At 41.1% G+C, this 23,120-nt stretch overlaps 1 protein-coding gene across 1 annotated transcript in view; it reads right to left on the bottom strand.

Moving 5' to 3' along the window:
- The window catches only part of LOC126547124 (TOX high mobility group box family member 4-B-like), a 764,451-nt gene extending 745,611 nt beyond the window's left edge, over positions 1-18,840 (bottom strand). The window contains exons 1-2 of the mRNA XM_050194994.3: positions 18,581-18,840; positions 12,459-12,558 (exon numbers count right to left, since the gene is read on the bottom strand). The gene's annotated coding sequence lies outside the window, so the exon portion shown is untranslated. The remainder of the gene's footprint in view (positions 1-12,458; positions 12,559-18,580) is intronic.
- Between the last annotated feature and the right edge of the window lie 4,280 nt (positions 18,841-23,120).

Here is a 23,120-nt window from a genome sequence, read left to right as displayed (position 1 = left end):
CAAAACAAAGCGCAACTAATTGTTTGCTGCTACTAGAATAACCTCTAAATTGCAATTAAACGTTAGAACACGAAAGTAAACATTATTATTCTTATCATGAAATGGTATATTTTATTTAATTATTTCTAATAGCGTTTCTTTGACGCCGTAGTGGCGCTGTCAGCGCAAGACGCTATCCGCAAACGCCCAAAGCCCTATTCGAAAACTAAAACTCTTCGCATGCTCTTCGCTCCTGCGTGCCCCAACGCTAACACACGCAAAGCTCTTTGGGACTCCAAACTATTGGGGCTCCTATTCTAAAACTCTAAAATCTAGAACTTCGTATTGGTGTCCCCGTATATGGGAACACTAAATCATGCACAGGAACACTAAAACAAAAGCGCAAATAATCGCTCAAATATTTTTGAAATATGTCAACAAATCAGACCAGTATATATTCACAGATTAATCGTAATAATTACGGTATGTGAAAAAAGATGAACCATTCAACATCGCAAAAGTATTGGTTTCAACATCGGTTTTCAACAAGGATTCAACATTAGTTTTGCAACAATCTGCGAGATAGTGAATTAAAATTGCACCAATTAAAAAAAAAATAATTATCTTTGAATATAGTTCTAGACTGTAAGAAGGTGAAAGCAAACTTTCCAAACCGCGAGGCAACAGGGTCAATTATTGAACTAGGACCAGAAAACAATGAAGCATTGACAAAATGATTGGAATTGGACGAAGTCATACAGACATGCAACTCCCAGAAACATGGTGACAGAGTAAAATGAAATTACTGTACAAAGACAATGAGGATGGAAAAAGGCATTACATCCTACATGCTGATTACATATTCTGCAGCAAAGCAAGCCATAAAATTCTGTTTCAGTTCAGAACAAAAGGTATTGGGAGAACTAAAAAACAGTTTTAAAATTGGAAGGTGCATAGAAATAACCTTCCTGTAATTACATAGTGCACAGAAACAACAATGGAAGACAATAGAGTATCACATATACGATATTTGTGGTATTTATGAGAATGCAAATTGAGGTTTTGTAGAATATCATGGAACAAAAATAATATGAAATTACTAACAGGGGACTGGAACAATGATGTTCAGGTAACACAGGAACTTAACAAAATATACCAGAATAATGAATGTTAGATAATGTGGGAAGGACTGACCAATCATGCGAGAGCAGATGTCCAGATATATCTGCATCAGGGTATCCCGAAATCGCTGCCCATTTTTCTATTACACATGCGGGCATTGAAAGGAGGCTAGAGGCAAGTTGGGTTACCCCCATATATATAACACAGTGTGGTGGTGGTCAAGCAACACCTTCCAGATTAAATGCATGTGGATGAATGTGTTTGTCAGCTGATCATAAGAAAGATATTCAGCATCTGGCAGACATTTGTGGACAAGAAGATGAAGGTCTATGATTTAAATTTAGCATCAGGAAATCAGGCATCATGGTAGATTCAGGAAAATAAAATATCAAAAATATGTTAATAAAAGTACCTATGAGTATGGATCAAAGAGCGAGATAGGAAAACATGATCAGGTAATCACAGCAATAAGCTGAAGGATACACATCCATAATGAAAGATCTAGCAATACTGGGGTGCAAGTATGGGGTGATACCAGGAATGCAGAAAGGGGTAATGGGTCTCAAGTTTGGCAACTCGCTGCTGTGTCCAACACCTGAAGTGAAGCTGGGACTTGAGATCAATCAAATGACTGTTGACAAATTGGCAGTAGGTGTGAATGGAAAAACTACAAATTATGCCGGTACAGGGAGACATGGGCTGGGCACCCTTCCTGAGGACTGCAGTGAAAACTTTGTCTGTGGGGAAAGCTAGCGAGAATTTGGTTCCTTGTATCACTCGGGCTGTCATGTTTGATTTTGGTTTCTGAATTGCTGTTGAAAGCGCAGTGACTGACCAGCAGCCAATGACACAAATTGAAGAGAAAGGTGAAGAATAATCAGATGCTTCGAAGCCTGTCATGTGATCAATAAGAAAGTTTTTGTTAGGCTGACACAATTTTCAACATAATTCAAACAAAATGTAACTTCTAAAGTTCTGATTAATTTCCAACACACACCAGTAGCCTATGTAAAGTAATAACTTCTTTATTAAATCCCTGCCTTAATTGAAACTGTCAATTCACCACTGAGACCACCCACTCATTAGTTGCACCATCGTAGCTCAAAGGCTGCCCTCTTACTGGCTCGGCCATGAAACTCAGCTTCCGTGCACTTATGCCTCCAATGAAGGCTACGTGGAGTACAAATTTTATAACAGTGTGAATTACATAAGCTATAGATATCTGTACTCCCATGCATTTCACAATAAAGAAATGCAACTGTATTCAATTTCATTCCATAAAGGGACACTTCACTTCAGCAACCAATGTGTCCATTTGTTATGTAGTTGGAATGCAGGGACCTTTGCCCACCTCCCCTTCATGAAATGTGATCAACAGTGCATGAGAGGCATGATTTTCATTTTCCTTTACTTAGTCACCTTAGAGCCGGACACAATCAGCAAAACTGAGGAAGTACTCCTGATCGTCTCGCATGCAAAATGAGGCACAACTCCTCGTGCCTGTATGCTACAGATAAGGGCTTTTCATCTACTTGAAAAGCTGATTTGTTATGTATACGTAGCAACTTGTGCACATGGGTTGCATGCATGTTTTAAAAAGCTTGCCCTGAGCACACGCCTTTTCAGGGGTATACACGCAGCTTTATGAAACATAATTTACCTTTAGCCTCAGCAAATACAGCAAAAAGCACGGAGACCTTTCCAGTGACTTTGGTGTTGCTGATTTCATGTGCTTCAATGTGCTCTGTATAAACTTTCTTGAAACAAGTTACCTCTGTTATGTTCTTTAATCATGAAAAGCCTTCCAACAGAAGCTTCGGGGACTGACGAGCGAAACTTTTTCGCAAGCACAATTTCTTTTTCAGTAAACTTGATACAACATTCATAAAATCATAAAACGAGGCCAAATTTGTAAACTTTACGGAAAATTCGGGATTGGACAGGTATGTATGAGCTTGCTATTAGTTACAAACATTCAACTGGCATTGGCTGCCTGATAGTGTTAGTTAAAGAGCTAGTGAATCTTAGTTAGGCTGCTAAATGATAAATCCAGGAGTTGATCTCGTTCACCCCTGCTGTGAATCTTGGCCAGAAAAAGCTATCACTGTGTCTCGAACTCATTATTTTTAATAATTAGCAACAGCCATTACTGAAACATCCAGTATATGCAATGAACACCTCACTTAAAATTGAATTATTCCACCAAAACCATAAACACACTAAACCAGAGTTTACTATTGTTAAAGCATATTTTTTTTACACCTCATTTAGAATTATGCACAGAAAGAAATTGATTATTAGCCCATCTATAACTTCAGGTAAATCAAATGAAAGATCTCCATCATCGTGGCTCTAGCAGAGCAAGATTTGAAGAACGTAATATGTACACCAATGGTTGCTACATTCCACACCTTATAACTGAAGATAATCTTGAAAAAATATATTTATAGGAACTATGGGTGAAGTGGCACAGCAAAATATGGCTTCAACACCCTTCAAAAGGAGCCATTCAACACTTTTCCTTTAAACCTGAGAAACACAATGGGATAAGTGTGATGCCCTTCAATGAATGTATACCCAGATAATTTTTTTTAAAAAGAACAAATAACAATGGAGATACAAAGAGCGCAATGTTTAGTTCTCTCATTCCTCCTCAGCATAATGTTTCCTCTCAGCTGGGGCATCATCAATAGCAATGCCGTGCCTCCTGCTCCTTTCTTTCTCCTTTACAAGGTGCATAATAGAAATCCTTCAAGGTTGGCATCTGACGAAGGTGCCCGAGAGCGATAAACTAGTGATGACAAAACAGGCGGGACGCGTGAATAACCAACACTTCCCTGTTTGCTAGAAGATTGAAGCTTGGGAGTAACTTGTAGTCATTAAATATTGCCCAATGGCTGATGTCTATGGGCTGTCTATGGCATCATTGACAGAGGTAAAAGAAAGGGGGCTACACGAACGCTGCAAGAGAAAGCGAAAGACCTGATTACAAGCTCCCTGCTGCATGCAGCAGAATAATACTTGGCTCACATGTTCATGGCAACGCTGTCTACAGTTCACAAACGTTTTCTTACCACGTCCAAAAAGTGTTCCAGTGCCCTTTTCAAGTCAAGCAGCAAGGGAGCAATGTCCATGGCAAGAAAAGAATAAAGGATATAGATGACAGCGAATGCCATCTAGAGCACTTGTAGGTTCCCTCAAATGCAATGGGAAGATACTCAAGAAAAATAATGTACAAGCATTGGATGACAAGTTTTGAGCCCACATGACATGTGATTGTTGAATAATAAAGAAAGGTCACAACTCTTTAATGCAGTCCTCTTCTGTGCCCTGTTCACTACTCAGCACAACATCTCGTAATCCTCTTCAATAATGTTATCTTCAATGAGCCATACCACACATCTAAACAAGCCATGATTGCATTAAAAAATGCACACATTTCAGGCTTTCATTATTTTAAACAATGGTGACCAATATTTTGGACTTTTTTTTTTATTATTATTATGGAGTTTTACGTATCAAAACCACTTTCTGATAATGAGGTACGCCGTAGTAGAGGACTCCGGAAATTTCGACCACCTGGGGTTCTTTAACGCGCACCTAAATCTAAGTACACGGGTGTTTTCGCATTTTGCCAATATTTTGGACTGAGTGACCAACAAATCATGGCATGCACTTGTTATACTGACAATTCACCTTTAGCCAACAATATCAGTGTAACCTGATGATGCTGTATGATTAGGGTGTGTACACGAGTCAAAATATGTCTTCCATTGTTGCAAACGTGGATAACAAAGGCAGACCTCAACTGTGATGGATGGCTTTCCCCTTTCCAGCTCTGCCACTCACCCAGGATTTGTACAGAACACTTGGCTCAAAATGCAAGGACAATTCAAGGATTTCAAGGATGCCAAAGGCCAGAATTCAAGGAGGGGGAACAAACCTTATTTGTACAGATAAACTTGGAAAAATTAAAATCTCTTAGCTGCAATTTCTTGCAGCTAAGCCACTGTTGAGTTGGACACACAATCCAAGGTCTTCAGATGGCTTTTCAAAGTTGACTTCCCCATTGTAATGATGTCAATCACCTTCTAGCATAATGGTTAGTAGTGGCCAGCTTCAGCCGAACATACTCATTGCATTAAAGCCAACTAGCTGAAACTTACTTTCTGTAAGGCATTTCTAGAACCTATGCCCCGAAAATGTAGTCATGATGGCTGTGGTGTCAACTAACCAGCAAAACAACAAAAATAGTTGAACAGCTTGGTCGCTTGATCTGGCTTATTCTAGCTTCATGACAACAGCATAAATTTAAACAAGCCTGTCATTGGTAGCTGTGGACACACCACATTGCATTGCTTGACGAAACTTTGAAAAAAAAAATGTTTAGAATTCTTTCCCGATAGACAGCGCCCATGACACAGCCCCAATGCAGAATTTGCTACTTTGAATGTTTAAATGTTGCCCCCAGTCACAGTTTTCAATGAATTCAAGGAGCACAGTTATTTTCAAGGAGCTTTAAGTTCTCTTGAATCTTTTTTTCCAAATTCATGGGTTTGAAAGGATTTTAAGGAGGTGTACTAACCCTGCTCACCAGTAAGACAGTGCGTAACATGCAGCTGACTCCTGTCATTTTTCCTACATATCTTTGTTAATCTAACTCATTGCCTTACACCGGATGTGTCTTTGAAAGTGTGCGTGATTCGCAATGCAGGGTCACTACTGGAAGCTCACCAGTGATTGCAATAACCAGTGTGGACGCAGCAGTACTGGAAAGAAATGCTATAGTGGAGAAAAAAAAATCTATCCCTTCATTGCTGTCTTTTTCACACATGCACAGTACTTTTCATACATTTCTTGTAAAAGTAAAGAAAATGGAGTAATTATGAAAGTGCAACACTAAAATGGTGGTAGTTAAGAATCAACTAAATAATTAAACAAGGAAAATATTTCGTTCGACAAGGAAAAATATTTCGCTGTGGTAAGCTCACCAAAAGTGAAACAGAGAATCCACAAAGCAATCAGTGTACAAAGGAAAATGTCATGCTTTACATTTTCAAAGCCAAGCTTCATTTTTAAAGTCAGGCTCCCAAGCAAACTGAGCTATGAGATTAGTATTTGCACCTACTGAGGAGATTCCAAGGAAATTATCACCATTTTACAGTGAAGCTGTTAAGGGCCACTTTCCCTATTATCGTGTCCATGTGTAGAAAAAAATCATGAAGATAGTGCAATGCCGGGCTGACTCGCGGCAGAAGTGACAGAGGCGTTAAGCATTCCCCATACATGGGCCGATCCCAGAGATAGTGCAATACCGGGCCGACCCATGATGGAGATAAAGCAGGCGTTAAGTACTTCCCATATGTGGGCCGACCAGCGGCAGAGGTACAGTTTGCCATTAAGGGCCCCACGTGCACCACTTCACTGGTCATCCTTCTTCACAGAGTGGAAGGGCACTGAGTTTATTAAAGTCAAGTACATTGAACTGAATTTAGACATTCTGGCTAGTAAACTTCTGTCAGACTCTGCTGTAACAAAAGCAGTAAAGTGGTGAAAATTGAATTGAAATTTTTAAGTGATTACAGTGGAACTATGAATGGTTGTGATGTTGTTTCACCCCCACAAGTGCAATACTATGAAAGAATGCACACAGAATGGTTTTCAATGTACAAAACTTGTATTATTCTGAGGTTAGCCATGACCAGATTCTGGTGATGGTTGACTTCTATGGTGCCATGAACAAGTTATGCATCAAATGATGTATCACTTGACCTTTGCATCTTTTGCAATTATCAAACTATGGTACAAACTACAACACAGTGTCAGTTCAATAACATTGTTTCACACATTCAAACAAACTCTTTGTACAATTGAACTTCAATCCCAGTAATGCTCGAAATATTTGCGAGCATGTGTGTTTTTTGTTGGGTTGTCATGGTTGCATTACATGCCTTCTTGCAACTTGCTAAAATTAGAGCTTTAGTTATTATTGCTTGTTTGCTGTTTTTCATGATACATACTTTTTATTGCGTTCTGTTTAAATTACTGTTTTACTTATGTACCTGCTTTAGGTGATCATTTGTAATATTTTAACAACACCTGCTGACGGGCTAGATGGTGCATTGCAGATCAACGGAAAATAAGCGCACAGGAAGACACACACGAACAGCCGAGAAAGGGATAGCGCCTGTCCCGTCTTTCTCAGCTGTTCGTGTGTGTCTTCCTGTGCGCTTATTTTCCATCTATTTGTTATATTCTAATACATTTCTTCAAGGTTTTCTTGATTGCTTCATGTGCCTTAATTTGTGATCAACTTACCAGAGTGTTAGAGTTTTAATTGTTATTGTTTATTTGCTGTCTTCTGTTACATATACTCTTTAATGTGTTCTGTTTTTATTTACCATTTCACTTAGGAACCTGCTTTGTATAGTCAATAGTCAGACCCCTCATGCAACTCTGAGTGGAGTTCGAATTATGGAGTTTTACGTGCCAAAACCACGATCTGATTATGAGGCACACTCTGAGAGGAGTTCCGGGGAGCTGTCGGTACATTATTTTTTAAGATTAATTATGTTTAATAAAGATTTTATTGATTGATGATAATAAATATATATTTATTGTTTAACAGAAAGGAGGAAAAAACAACCTTGCTCTAGGCCACACAGCAATAGTAAATAAATGTTACACAGTATCTTTGCGAAAGATTGCTGTAAAGTGCAAGCACATGACCACATGACACATGACATGGAGGTGCTGGTAGGCAGGCTGCATCCTGGTGTAGAGAAATTTCGAGGGTGGAAGGGGCATGGTCTCAGTGTGCCTCGCCCTGGCTACAACCCCAAGGATAGAAACTGTATTTAATGCATCAAGGTATGCCACAAATCTGTACCGTAGTGACTGGCAACCATGAATTCACTATAGCTAAATTGTTCTGTTTCTCAGCTTCACAAAGCAAGTATGACTGTATAGTTAGAACAGCCATAACTTAATATAATGACAAATGTCCAAGAATTGAGTGTGCCTTACACCACCTTGGATGGTGAAAATTAATCCAAAATGGTTAGTTACAACACCCCTTGCTGCCCAAATGTTGCTTCAATGTGCAAAATTGTAAAAACTGCCTCTAATATTCTATATGATGGCACAACATATTCAACAGGAATGGACAGACACTGAAGAAGCAAAACTATGGGGCTGCAGTTTCGCTAATGCATTCTATGCTGCACTGGCACATGATTTGATTTATGCATTTGTGTATATGTTAAGTTGGTGTGCCAAAAAAAAAAGAACACACAAGTGAAAAACATGGACACTTCTTTTATCCCAAGAACAGCACCTGAAGCATGTCAGCTTACAATTTTTACTCCTCCCTTCCTAACCACCTCCTGGTGATTCACAGTTCCCAAGTTTGCTGTATTGTGCCAGTGAATTCCAGGTTTTATTCTTTAAATGAATGTAACACTAAACCTCAAGTCAGAGTTCTTACTAAATTCCTAGCCTGAATACCCAGTTTCACGTCTTAGAAACCCCAGAAACTCATACTCACATTTGTAAGTGCAAGCAAAGCAACTGTTTCATTGTCCGTGCTTTAGTTTTGTGATGGATGAGAAAGTGATCCTGGCTCTGTGGCATAATTGACCGTCCAATATTGGGGAGGGTTGTGAAAACACTTACATTTACCATGCACACATTAACCTCTTTGGTACCATTGAGTTTTTCCTGCTAAGATGGTAATTTTATTACCTTCATACATGAAACACATTCCAAAATAGCTAGCTTTAGCAAGCACACAATTAACTGCTAGTACACAGAGATAAAGCTCAACGTACAATACTGGAATGCTGCCTCACGCAAGGTATTTACCGCACTTGCTCAGTTGTAATGTGCTCTCAATTCGAACACGCACCCTATTTTTCACAGTGAGAAATTAAACGTAGAATGCCCTCAATTGTGATGCGTACCTCTAACCTCTATTTTCATATGTCAAGAGATGCAAAACGCAATACCCTTGATGATTCCCGTGCCAGATCTCCACAGTAAGAGAGACATAAAGATGTGTCTCACTTTGAACATAAAAAATTTTGAACTCTAATGTCACTGGAGGTATGATTTGAATACCACCTCTAGATTGTGTCCAATGATGACGACCTTGCGGCGCTTGCAGTACAGTCAAAAGCATGGCCTTCGAGATAGCGTTGCGCTATTTGGCTTCTACTTATTACAGTTTTGCTTTCATACTTGATTAAATTGTGCATATCATATTTGCAAGAAGTTTTCCAGAAACAATGAGCATGTTAGAATCACGTAACTACACTATGCTACATTGAAATTTTATACATTCTCATGAGTGAAAAATCTTACTAGTAAATTGTGGTTCTGTAATAAAAGAAAGAAAAAAGAAGGTAATAATTCAAGGTGCTTAGATTGGTAAGGATTCTGGTAAACCCAGCCAAATTGGCTTAATTGGTAATTGTGAAAAATTCGATGGACACTGCCATGGAGGAAGGAAAAAGATAGGAGGGAGCATAACGCAACGCGATTGAAGGCAAACCAGTCTGCCCAACACGTGATCGCACTTCAAAGTGTGCGGTTGGTTTTAGTGTTCCCACTCTGCAGGCAGAGCCATGTCAGAGCAGCTGAGCAAGCGCGCACTGAATAAAAACTACTGGCATAGCTACTGGGAACCTCAGCCAATCTCGATTCTTGCTCCTTGATCTCGACGCAAGAGGTCACGTGCTGGGCCACCACTGTGGCTTCACGGAGCGTTCACTTGCCAAGGCTGACTGCATGACGTAATGCTCCCTCATATCCTTCCTTTCTCCATGGGCACTGCTACTGATTAATAAGACCGGAACAGGAACCAGTTGAGGAAGAGAGGGTTAGAGATTTTGTTACAGGAAAGACAGAGAATGCGGTCCAAGCAGTTACACTCAAATCTGCTGCTCTGCAATGGGAAGAAGAGCAAAAGTAGCGATGAATGATGATGAGGAGGAGGCAAGCCAGGGATGTGTGCATACAATACATAGCAGCCCTACTGAAGTCACATGTCAGGTACTATGGTATGCAGGAATTCCAACGAGGCACTTGTCTGTCTCGCAGTTTAGTATCAGGCCACGGGACAAGAACAGCGCTCTTCAATAGTGGTAGTATACCTAGCAAGCCATCCAGTGTCTGTTACTTGGGGACATAAAAGCTAGGTAAACATAATATGTGTTCCAATGCCATAGGTGCCCAGCAGCGCTCACAGTCAGAGCTGTACACATGGCAGATGAGATGGGAGTAGTGCCAGGGAAAAAAATCACTACCCAAGCCCTCCATACGAATGGTTAACCAGCGAAGCTGAAATGTGCGGCCCCAGTGTTTATCACTGGGTTAATCCCGATGGTTCATTAAACGATGGCTTGGTAGGCTGCCAGATCCATGGTACGCAGTTGCTGCTTGTGCTCAGCTGCACGAGCCTGTTCTTGTGCCCGGTCTGCAGCATCGGCATGGTGTAGACGAGCTCGTTCCCGGTTCTGCTCGCGGCGTTGCTGATCGAAAGCTGCCTGCTCTTCAGGAGTATGTATGACGCATGGCCTATCCATTTCGGAGCCGGAGAGAAACTGCTGTGTACGCACTCGGCTGCAATGGACAGCAATGACGTCACTACTGGCGCAGCTAATCCAACACAACCTAGATAGCATAAGGCCTTTTCACTCCAATCTATGATGTCATGTTACCTCGCCTGACTGCCACAGAATCTAATGAGGATGCTCCTGAGTAGGCAACAGTGAGTTTGACATCACCACTTTCATCACGCCAGCCTTGTCAATGGAAATTTCAGGGCAGGTAGCGTGACGTAATGGACTGGAGTAAACAGGCCTTGTACTATCTAGGTGGTGTTGCCTAATTGCATGCCTCTCTTTCACTCTGTCTATTTTTTCTTTTTGCACGCATGCGCATGGTGTCGCGTCAGAGGAGCTTTTGGCGTACAGGCAACCGACAGACGGACGGGTGGACGAATCGGCTAGCCATATACAGCTTCGTTGTAAAACAACGCCTAGATTAATCTTGTGCAACAAAGATGTTTGCCTCTGCATGACCTTCCGGAATAGATTAAATTTTCTGTTCGTATCGAAGGCATGCAGGTGCCTGCGGAAGTGGTCAGCATGAGCACTGCACATCATTATAAAGAGCTCATTGTAAGGCCTTGCATGACTGATGACTGACGTGATCAACAAGTTGGTATGCAGCCACCAAAAGGCCCAACGAACTTAAATGGGTATAAGATGACTGATGTGGACTCACTGTCAGTTAGTTCATTCCCAACCATGCCAGAGTTACTAGGCACTCATGGAAACATGCTGGGCATTGCTGTGAAGCTTTGCGGTTGCCTGCATCAGCATCTAATACAGCACCCACTTTATAAAGAATTCTACAGCCTGCAACACTGACTTTGCATCACAGAACACCATCCATTTCTGAGGGGACTGAAATGAAGGACACGGAGGGCAAAAAGCAGACACAACAAAGTGTTGCACTTTGCCATGTCTGCTTATTACCTTGTTTCCCGACTTGGCAAGGTTTTTTCGGAATAACACGATGGGAACCAACAGAATTTTCAGCAGAAACAAATAAATACACAAAGCCTTCTGAATTGGAGGATCGATGGTAAATAATTCTAGAAGCTGCAGTCTGCAGATGACTTGCAATGAATGACTGAGCACTTCCAAGACCTAAGACCAAGGTCTTCTAAAAGGCTTGAAGGTTATTATGCATAAAACTAAAGTAATATTCAGTAGCACGATTAGAAAACAAAGGTTTGCAATTAATAGTCAGCTTGTACAAGCAGTGAACAAGTGCATATATGAGACCAAGTACTCGTGGGAGATTATAAGAGGCCCTGGATAAAAACAAATGGATTGGAGTGCCCGGACTGACACTACCAAGTCATGAACCGCAATTTATCAATATCCTTGAAAAAAACAAAAGTGTAAGGTCACTGTATTCTGCTAATACATCGGCTTAATATTGGAGACAAGTAAAGAAACTTCAAATGAAGCTAAGGACCATGTAATGAGCAATAGAAAGGAAACTGGTTGCCATATTGTTAAGGATAAGATAAATTAGAAAGCAGTATAAATTATGGATCAAAGTGGAATCGGGTAGATCATACAATGCAGGCCATATAATAAACCCGGCGGTCTACTGTAGTAATAGAATGGTTACTAAGGGAAGGGAAATGCCATCAAGGGTGACAGGCAAATGGATGGGATGATGAGATATAAGGAAATATGTGAAAGGATGGGATTGGTTCCATTTGCACGTGACAATGGTACGTGTATATATAGTAAAAGCCATATGAAAAGAATTCTTACTGGAGTGTTGCAAGAGGCGTACTTTCACAGCCCCGGTCTTGGGGACACTGCAGTGAGAGCAGGAGCCAACTGGTAATGAAGGTTGTTGACAAGTTATGCCCTGGGCACACAAAAGAGGCACCTGTTAATAAATTTGCACCAATAAGTGCAGCATGCTCATAAAACACAAACCAGATTCACAAAACTTTTATATGTATATAAGGGTCATGTCTGGCCAGCATTTAGGCTGCAATTTTGATATCACTTTGTTCGGCATACGCACTGGATAATCATGAGAACTTGTATGTAATACAAATCTCACTAGCGTAGCTCCAGTTCTCTGAAGAATATGACAACAAAATTTGGCATTAGCGCACATTCCTCTACATTGTACAATAGAAATCATTACCTATGGATACAGATAACAAATGAGGCAAGCCCAACATTGCACCCTTTAATTTGTATATCAGTACAACTATGCACATCAATAATTTGCATGACAAGTACAAGATCAGTATTGCTGGACGAGTAAGCAATTGAACTAATCTATGAAAACAAGCAACACCATTAATGACTTCATTCCATGGCACTAATGTCATGTATTGTTAGCACTGAGATTCTGGAGCGTCATCATCATCATCATCAGCCTGTTTTATGTCCACTCCAGGATGAAGGCCTCTCTCTGCAATCTCCAATTACCCCTCTTCTGCGCCAACCGATTCCAACTAGCACCCTCGAACTTCCTAATTTCATCGCTCCACCTTGTCTTCTGCCATCCTCGACTGCGTTTCCCTTCATACCCATTCTGTAACCCGAATGGCCCAACAGTTATCTAACCGGCGCACTACATGACCTGCCCAGCTCCATTTTTTTTTCTTCTGGAGTGTAGAATCAAAGAAAGAATTTCAGCTCAGTCTGCAAAATGCCTAGAAGTATGTGGAACAGTATTTTGGTCACATATGCAACTGCAGACTGCACCTATGGATTCAAAGCTGCTTAGTCAAGGCTGCATTGAAAATCATCTACCTAATGGGGGTGACACCATGCAAACTTTTGGTGCAGTTATGCCCCTTCATTCAGTGGCACTGTAGCAGCTGAGATACCAGCACATAAACTAGCACTTTTTCAGCACTCTTAAACATTTCCCATTGTCTCTGTTTGAAAGCATACTGTCAATTAAAAATGTTACAGTTTGTCAAAACAAAGAGGCAAAAGGAAACCGTGATGGGACGTCTACTTTGTAAACTTCAGTTTGCGAAAAATGGCAAATTCAGTCAATAAATTGTGACACACCCATTATTTTTGCAAACTACATTGAAAAGCTATAGAAGTAACCCTAATTAAATATGACTGTTTCATAACACATCCAATAATGGCACTTTCTATAGCTGCTTCTACCAGAACATGAAAGGTGCCAAGGCATAACGTGCAAACTCCCAGGTAGTACACATGTTCTTCTTGTAGATCTTGAGAATCAAATCTTGAGAATAATGTTAAAGTTGTAATTAATATCCTATTTTGTGCAACTCCCATGTCGAGGAGGTTAATATATACCAAAATGAGGAAGCCTCACTGCATACCATTAAACAGTAACATGAGAACTGTCTTCAGAAATTCTTAAAACTAAACCAAAGCACCACCTACCCAACCAGCATATTAAATTCAAAAGTTCAGTGGCATGGCCGTCAAATTATTTTGGAAAGGAAGTAATGCCCCACGTTGAACCATGAAAGATCACAGAAAGTCATCATGGCATTAGAAACTGAAAAGTCAGCCCTGTCATAATATTGCCAGCTCAATGGCTCAGTGTACAACAAAGAAAAAGATTGCTTTGGTGATGGGGCAAACACAGCGACAAAAAAAGTTGCTAGTGTGAAGAGTAAAATAAATATGACAAGCAAAAGTAACTCTAACATAAATGAGACAAAATACAGAACAACTACAGAAAAACATCAACCTCATTTTACAAAATTTCTAAGGCTATCTTGACAAACAAAAAGTAGAAAAAAAGAGGCTAGTATGTTGGGATCACTTTACAGTTACGCTTGTCTGCACAGCACACTGTTCACCAGCATGCAAGTCCTGCCCAAAATAAGGACATCGCTAATACAGCAGCATTACTTGAACACAAATCATGCAAATGAAGTGGGGAGAGTGGATTAATTGACGAGCTCCACCATGTCACTTATGTCCAATACACACACACACGTGATACATAGACTTATGCGTACATACATGCAACCCTAATGCGAATGGGAGGGCAGTGTAAGTTTGGACCCCCGAACAACTCATTGCATGTGGAACTACACAAGAGGTAACAATACAGTGAAATGTGTTACTCAAACCCTTTATATTCATAAGAGATGTAATATGCAGGCATATTATAAGCCCAGGATTGACTATCTCAAGGCTTCTTACTTCTTTGCTTTGTAAGAAAATGTTGCAGTTGTTTAGGTATTACAGGTAAAATCAACACAAATCTTGCTCAATATTTTCTGCATGCACCAGGCACACTGAAAATGTGCTAAAATAGGAAACAGGGGCTAAAATAGGAAGCAGTATGTGCATATCAACAATGCTTGATCCTTAAATCTAAACCTCGACTTTGCTGAAGGACAAGAACATTCCCTTCTGAATGGAAGCACTAAAACATAGCATAGAGAGGCACCAGAACTCCCTTTTCGAAACCGATCCTACCTACCTACACAACAGAATAGTAATATTCTGACACGTCCTCCCTAAATTCAGTACTGGATGGATGTGACTGAACGAATCTTTTCCACTAGCTACCAACCCTCCGACATTGCCTTTAACAAGGTATCTTTTGTCTAGCCACGAAAGCTACAACAAATGCCAGCTCTATTGTAACGCTGACTTGTGTATTTCAGCAGCCTTTCTTCTATATCCCATTTATTTCAGCTATGCTCACAGTTGTGTAATGCATGGAAATACTGCACATGTTACGATACGTCTGGTTTTATGACATATGGATTTATTAGAAAGAAGAAAACAACAACAGAAGAAAAGAGAGAAAAAAAAACGAGAGAAAAAAAACTAGAAAACAAGAAACCTAAAAACACACATACTCACCATATGAACTACTAAAACTGACACAAAGAACACGCAGACCTACAACAAATAATGCTTGTCCATTACAGCATTCCACATGTGCCTCATCCTATCCATGCCACACACTGCCAACCAAGGGAACAGATTTCAGGTGACTAACTTAAACCGATTCATTCTGTGATTTCAGCAGCATTCAACAATGGTTCCAAGATAGCATTGACAGCTCAAATGCCGAGCATTCTTTTGCGGAGAACACTTACACCATTACATTTCAGCCTTTTCTTAATAGTCATTCTTTTAACCATGGTGCTGCAAAATGTTTGTGAGTAAATGTTATAACTGAAACAACCATGATAGTGACTGCTGAATCATCTAGATCAAATACCACTGTATGTCGGCTTTCAAAAATAAGCATCTGTTGTATGAATATGCAGCACCACTGCAACTGTGGTGAGAGTGGGCGTGCGGTCTTATGGCGCTAAAGTGATCACCTGATTGCTCTAAACAGTTGAAAGCGAAGATGCTGCAGAGGCCCAAGGACGGGATAATATAACGATTCTATTCAAATTCTTTTCCTTTTTGTACTTTGTCAGTGGTCCGAGCGACCATCCACCTGTGTTGCCACCAGGATCATCGTCATGAGCAGTAAATGTTAGGAAAGGAGTAGAATTGGGCAAAAGGAATTATTGCATTATACTGGCCCTAGACACCACTTAAAGCAGGTCAATGCCAATGAACATGGGTCACAATGGGCGATGTCTGTTTTTGGTGCAGATGGTACACATTTAAATGGTGTAGTTCAATCCCAAACTCTTATTTAACACAATCTAGGTGTATTCTCAGAACAAGAGTATTAATGGAGAGGCGTAATTACCCATTTTGTGGTCGCTCCAGTCAGCAACAAACTTGTGCATTTAGATGCCACGCACAAAAAGCTAACGCACGAGTAAGTGCCTTAAGAAAATTTGCCGATTCCTAAGGCTCTCAACAGTACTTGAAGACTGTGTGGTAGCACTTGAAGCACTCTCCTGAGTAGAAGTCAGGATTTGCAATACATGTTGTTAGGATCCTCATAGTCACTGCCTTCTTAAGTGCTCTCATACAAGGATATTTGCTGACCATCTGAAGATGAAACACTACATTCACATAACTAAAATCATCACTTGATTAAATGAACTTACGTGAATTTCGTCTATAAAGTGCTCATGCAGAAAATGCCACCGTCCTGTCGACGCGCTACTCCCCAAATTGCGCGAAAATCCTTCCAGCATGAAGGAGGTAAAAAAGTGCTGCCATCGTTTGGAGACACTGCAAAGTGCACTGATTACTTGAAAAAGTTCTGAAAACGCTACCAACCCAAATAACTGGTGAATATGAGCATGCGCACTTGTCGCCCGCTACTCGACATCTGACCGGAACGAATATTTTTGAGTCACGTAGTGCCCGACACTCGACCACAAAGGGTTAAAGTCAAGCCAGCGCTCTCCTTGAGCAAGTTAACATCCTATTGCAATATCCAAGATCCTTAAGCCAATTTGAGCACCCATGTTATTTCTTTGCAATTACAATATTTAGGGCAGTATTGACTTAGGAAAACTAACCATGTTAAATATTAACCAAATGAACATTATTGGAAAAATCAATGCTCATTTGGACAGTGAAAGCTATTGTGCATTGCGTGAGAAAACTGGCCTGTGCCTTCATTAGTTATCTTTATTGTCAATCTTCCCAAACATGAATGTTTCAGAGATCATTACCATTCATTTTATTACTGTTCACTATTTATCTTAAAACTACACCTCACACTATCATGCAGTAGTTAAGAAAAGTCACCAACAAGTGCACACAGACTAACTGCACCACCAATACAGCATCTTTAACATGTTTTGCTGGTGAATCTTAAAGCAGAGTTCTGTGTAGCAGACATAATACTTGGCTATTACAAATACTTCATTTAGTTTTATATTTTAATTATTCAATGCAGAGGTAGCCACCAGCTTCAAAGCATTCCGAGCTTTCTGAATGACCAATGTATGGTGCCAAAAGGAGCAAGGTTCCGACTTGTGTTGCAGAAGTAGCAGGGCATGGTAGCTCATAGCGTCACCACTTGGTGGCTGAGCAAGCCGGTTTCTCGAGACCGGCGTGCATTATTTTTTTTTTTTTTGCAAGTTGCAACATGTGTTTCTTTAGTTTACTCTAGTTGCGCTTCCGAGACCGCAAAGGCGCTACAGGTACATAAAGGCTGGAACCCGAATGATCCTTGGGTTCGGGGCTCGCCGAGGCCTCCGTAAGCCGGAAGTCGCGGACAATCAGTCTCGTATGCGAACATACCCGGCACTTGGAAGCTTCGGCGGCCTCTCCTGGATCCAGCTGTGAACCCCTCGCTGCCTCTTGAGTGCCCTGGAGACGCTTCGCCACCCGCGTTATTACAATCTCAGGCGCTCTCCTGAATTCAGCGTTAGTCTCAGGCTCTCGTGGAGAAGTAGTTGTACAAATTCTAATACATCGTCGTGACGATAAAAAGTGCCTCGCGACATCTGCAACACCAGTCAGAACCAAAAATGTCTAAAGGAAAAGGGACGAATTTGTGTCGCACACGCACACCTTCGTCAGCGAACTCGTACACTTCATTGTATGCGCGCCCATAGCGGCACACGGTAGGTGAATAAACTGCAAGAAATGTTATTGCACCTGCCCATCAATTTCCTCTGATGGAATAAACAAGGCGTAGACACCTATTCGCTCACTTACATTTACCTGAGAACCAATCCCCTAGCTACATTGAAAACTAGCTAAATAATTTATCCCAAACACCGTATGCTACAGGTGCTCCATTTCAGTAAATCATCGCCACATTATTCAGCAGAGTGTTTATTGACTCCTTAAGCAGAGAAACTAAAGCTCCGCAAAGAAACGCACACACAGCCGCTGCTGGTAGCAGAGAGATCGTGCGAGCTCGCACGTTTAGCAAGAGTATCCCCTTTTCAGTCAACTTAACGAGGCTTGATGGCATGCAATAGCGGTCTGCTCCTTTTGAGCACATAAACGCATGTATACAATCAGAAAACACATACACGAACACAGCCACTAGCAACAACGCGCGTCTTGCAGCGTCACCAAATCACACCACGGACGACGTCGTAAGGTCACAGCCAAACACCTGGCACTTCACAGGATAACCGACCACTAGCACAAGAGTTCACAACCAGTTCCAAGGTAAGTTTATACTTTTTGTTTTCAGCTCGGCAATGAATGAAGCACTGCAGTACGAAGGCAACACACACCGGCAAAACGTGGTATGGTATGGCGCACGGGTCAGCGCCTTGGCAGGCCTTGGTAGCATGTAGCCATAGGATTAGCCAACGTAGTGAGCATAATTTTATGAGCTTACTACGCTCAAAGCACTACAAATTATTTCTAGCACAAATTCAGCTTGAGTAAAAATTTTCTAGCATCGCATATCTATAAAATTAACCGGTGATTTGAGATTTACTTATTGCCACGAGAACCATTAGTAGTGGTGCTGCGAGCGCCATTTGCGTGACGTCACCTCACGAATACTCGCGCTTTTGTCGTCTGCTGCCATGTCTGCTGCGCTCCATGACGCCCGGCATAGTTTAAAACTTTCGATTACAGCTAGTAGGATGGTGCTCTACAAGCACATTGCTTACTCAGCAAGTGTTATATTCATATAGTGACGGAAGTCAACAATTCACGGAAACTTGATATTCAGCAGAAGGGATGTTCACTCGGCAGTCTTATCATGAGTGACCTACTGCTGGGTTTCCTCAACGTCCATCGTCAGGTCGAGAAGAAAAAAAGGCGTAAACTTTCACAAGTTTCCAAAAACTTTAAAGGTCCATAGGATATGGCTGGTAAAACTAATAAAGGAGAAGGCTGATACGCCGTCGTCGCTCGTATGCAGTAACCATACTAACACCAGAATTCACTCCCACTGTCAACCTAAACTCTCTTGTCATAAGTTCAGTTAATGAATGCAAATTTCTTTCTATAATTCTAGACTCCAACTTAAAATTTACGTCATATCGCCTATATGAAGCTCAAACTTGCTCCTGGTATTAGAATTTTACTTAAAGCTAGGCCTTATCTTAGCAAACCAGCATTGCTAACCTTGTATCATTCTTTTATTCACAGCCATCTCAATTATTGTATTACAGCGTGGGGTAACACATATCCAACACAGATAGCATCACTACAGCATTTGCAGAATCAGGCCATCCGTATATTATCGTTCAGCTCATTTTATTGCAGTGCTTCTGATATGCTTTACACCACAGAATACTTTCAAAATTAAATTATGGGGTTTTACGTGCCAAAACCACTTTCTGATTATGAGGCACGCCGTAGTGGAGGACTCCGGAAATTTCGACCACCTGGGGTTCTTTAACGTGCACCTAAATCTAAGTACACGGGTGTTTTCGCATTTCGCCCCCATCGAAATGCGGCCGCCGTGGCCGGGATTCGATCCCGCGACTACTTTCAGTAAATAATCTTGTTAAATATAAGTTAGCCGTAATGTTATTTAATATAGCACGTAACCCTCCCCCAGTAAATATATTTTCTGGGGCTACTCGGTTTAACTTAAACCGCATAAGATTCGCAGCTAACAACAATTTCTTATTGCCACTAATACATACTAATTATGGAAAACAATTTGGATATTTCGTAGCATTATATACTTGGAACAGCCTCCCACTAGATGTCAAGCGCTCTCCTTATTTAGGTTTATTCAAGAAAATATTAGTCCCTTTCCTACTATATAACCAAAATTATCCGCATATCCAAGCTATTCACTTCTCTCCTGCTCATATTTTTTTTTTCGTTTTTCCTTTTTTCTAGTTTTTTTTTCCTTTGTAGACTTTATAAACATTGCTGGTTTGTTCTGTTGCCAATGTCTTAACTACTGTTTTAATTCTAGTACTAGTTATTGACTTTATATTATTTGCAGTTGGTACTACATTTACTTTGCATAATATTCCACTTAGTGACTACTACATTGCTGTTTTATGCTGTATATTTGCAGAAATGTATGCAGGGTGTTTCAGCTAACTTTAGCCAGAGTTTAAAAATATGCCGATGCACTCTAAGACGACGCGACCAAATGCATGTTGCTCACTTTTGTATGTAGTGTGACATGCAATTCCTTGTATTTTGCTTAATTAGATAACTAGTCAAGATTAATTAACTAACTACTGAAGCAACGAAGCTAGAAAAAAAATTCCAATAAGAAAGTTGCAGAGCGGTTTACAAAAAGTCCGAACAAACAGTTTCTGCCTTTCCATTAAGTATTAGTGTTTTTTAGTTTTCTGCGGATGCCCGCGAAATAAAAAAAAAACACCACGTGACATGCCCGCTTGCGCGTCGTGATTGCACTGCTCCCAAGCGTTCCGCGCACAAAGGAACATAGCATTTAGCCGAGTGTGCTGCCGCTGCGCCTGGGGGCGGGACTTATGGGGCTTTCAAGTGCACTGTTTAAGGTTATCTGGTCATCACGACAGGTTATTTCCTTGTAGATAACGCAGTCATCTGCAAACATTCTTACTGTGGCTTTAGTATTAATCTGTAAATCATTGATAAAAAGAAGAAAGAGGATAGGAGCTAAAACGGCACCTTGTGGGACGCCAGGATTCGCCAGGATTCGCCAGAATTGCGAATCGCCGCAATTCGAAGAGTAGACTTTGAAACATACATATTGACGTCGACCTGCAACATAGCTTTTTATCCACTTGGTGATGCTGTTATCACCGAGGTAGTGGATAAGTTTCTGAAGTAACTTTGGATGGGAAACCCGATCGAACGTTTGGATAGGTCTAGGAATATCGTATCGGTTTGACTGCATTTATCCATTGTAAGCGCTAAGTCGTGGATTGTCTTAATCAGTTAAGTAGTCGTGGATAATACTTTTCTAAAGCCATGCTGATGAGGGACAATTAAGTTATTTTTTTCTACGAATGATACTATGTGTTTTAGGACGGCCGTACAAGTAAGCGAGATTGGTCGGTAATTTGCTGGGCTGGTAAGGTCACCGTATTTATGTATAAATACAACCTTAGCAGTTTTCCATTTCACCGGAACTTCGCCCATTTGCAATGATTTGACAAAAATAATCAGCAAGAACTTGGACATCCATTCCGCGTAGGTATGCATTTGGTATGTTATCAGGACCACAAGATATTTTTAGGTCTATTTCAAGTGGGAGGGAAAAAATTGCCTATCCGGTTAAGATTAAGTCGTTTAGTTTTGCTATGTTGCTCGGAAAAAGTTTGAGGTCGGGTTGTGTACCGTTGTCTTGTGTAAATACTGAAATAAAGTATTCATTGAACACTGTAGCCTTTGCCTATAGCTTCAGTTGGTGATGGATTACTGGTCTGACGTGACTTGAATTAAGGTATCGCCAAAACTTCGACGATATTCTTCGATATTCCTTCGGTAGCCATATTAGGTGCCCAAAATAGGCATTCAATTGTGGCCAAACTGCTTTCCTTTGTGTGTGTGTGTGTTTTTTTCGGTGCCCCCGCCCCACAAGAGAAAGAAAAGACCTTGTTGCGGCGCAGCGAATTGTAGCATGGTGAAAATTCGATTTTGTTACTTCTTTTGCGGAAAGTAATGGGCCATGGGACGCTTCATTTGCCGGATGCTCTTATTATGTTATTGTGATAGCAATTATATCGACACTCCAGGCGCATTCTGGCCGTCGTCTTCATGTTCGTTATGAAGTCCAAGGGCGATAACATCGCCATCGCGTGCCGCATGCTGTATGTGCGAGTGAGAGGGTAAGGGGTGGGTGGGAGGGGGAGCCAACCATGGTGGCTCAGTCTTGTGTGCGCAAGGGAGAAAAGTGGGGAAGAAGCGCGCCGCCTTCCGTCGCGCGCGACGCATCAGAGGGAGTAGAGGGAGGGGGGCGAGAGGGGCTATGGATTCTGTGATCTGTGAATCTGTATTTGCGCGACATGTTTATTTGCATTGTTTGACGCATTATATACAGTAACTTTTTCGTAGATGCGTAGATTTATTGGGGACTTATACGTATATTTAAATATCTTGTTGCGCGGTTTTGTGTATACGTGCAGTGAACTTAATTTGCATGGACACTTTTTTGGCCTTAATGAAGCTGCAGTTTCGTATTTGTATATTCCATTGCATCTTCGCATTTATAAAGTACGAGGGCAAGTCAAATGAAAGTGAGCCAACCCACCCCGCGCAATAATCGTTCGGTTCCTTATCTGCGAGGAATGCGCGTAGCACACAGGCATCTCTCATTTACAAGAGTGACACGCAGTTGTAAGGATAGATGTTCTTTAATGCTCTCATGCACTGGGCTGAACATGGTTGCGTGACATAATGGACGCTCCAAAAGTTGAACAGCGTGGTGTCGTGAGGTATTTTGACAGCTGAAAGTGTTTCCCAAAAAGAAATTAGTCGCTGTGTGGGTGCCGTGTACGTTGTACATTGCATTTCATTGGCCCCTGTCAAGCGTTGGAGCAAACGGTTCAAAGAAGGACGTGAAAGTTGCGAAGACCATCCAAGACCGGGCCAAAGCCACCGTGCAATCACCCCCAACACAATTGCAAAGGTTGATGAGCTGATTAGACA

The sequence above is a fragment of the Dermacentor andersoni genome, chromosome 1, assembly GCF_023375885.2.
Source record: "Dermacentor andersoni chromosome 1, qqDerAnde1_hic_scaffold, whole genome shotgun sequence".
Classification (NCBI taxonomy): Eukaryota; Metazoa; Arthropoda; class Arachnida; order Ixodida; family Ixodidae; genus Dermacentor; species Dermacentor andersoni.
The sequence above is the reverse complement of the archived record's forward strand: the minus strand, read 5'-3'. Positions and strand labels throughout refer to the sequence as shown.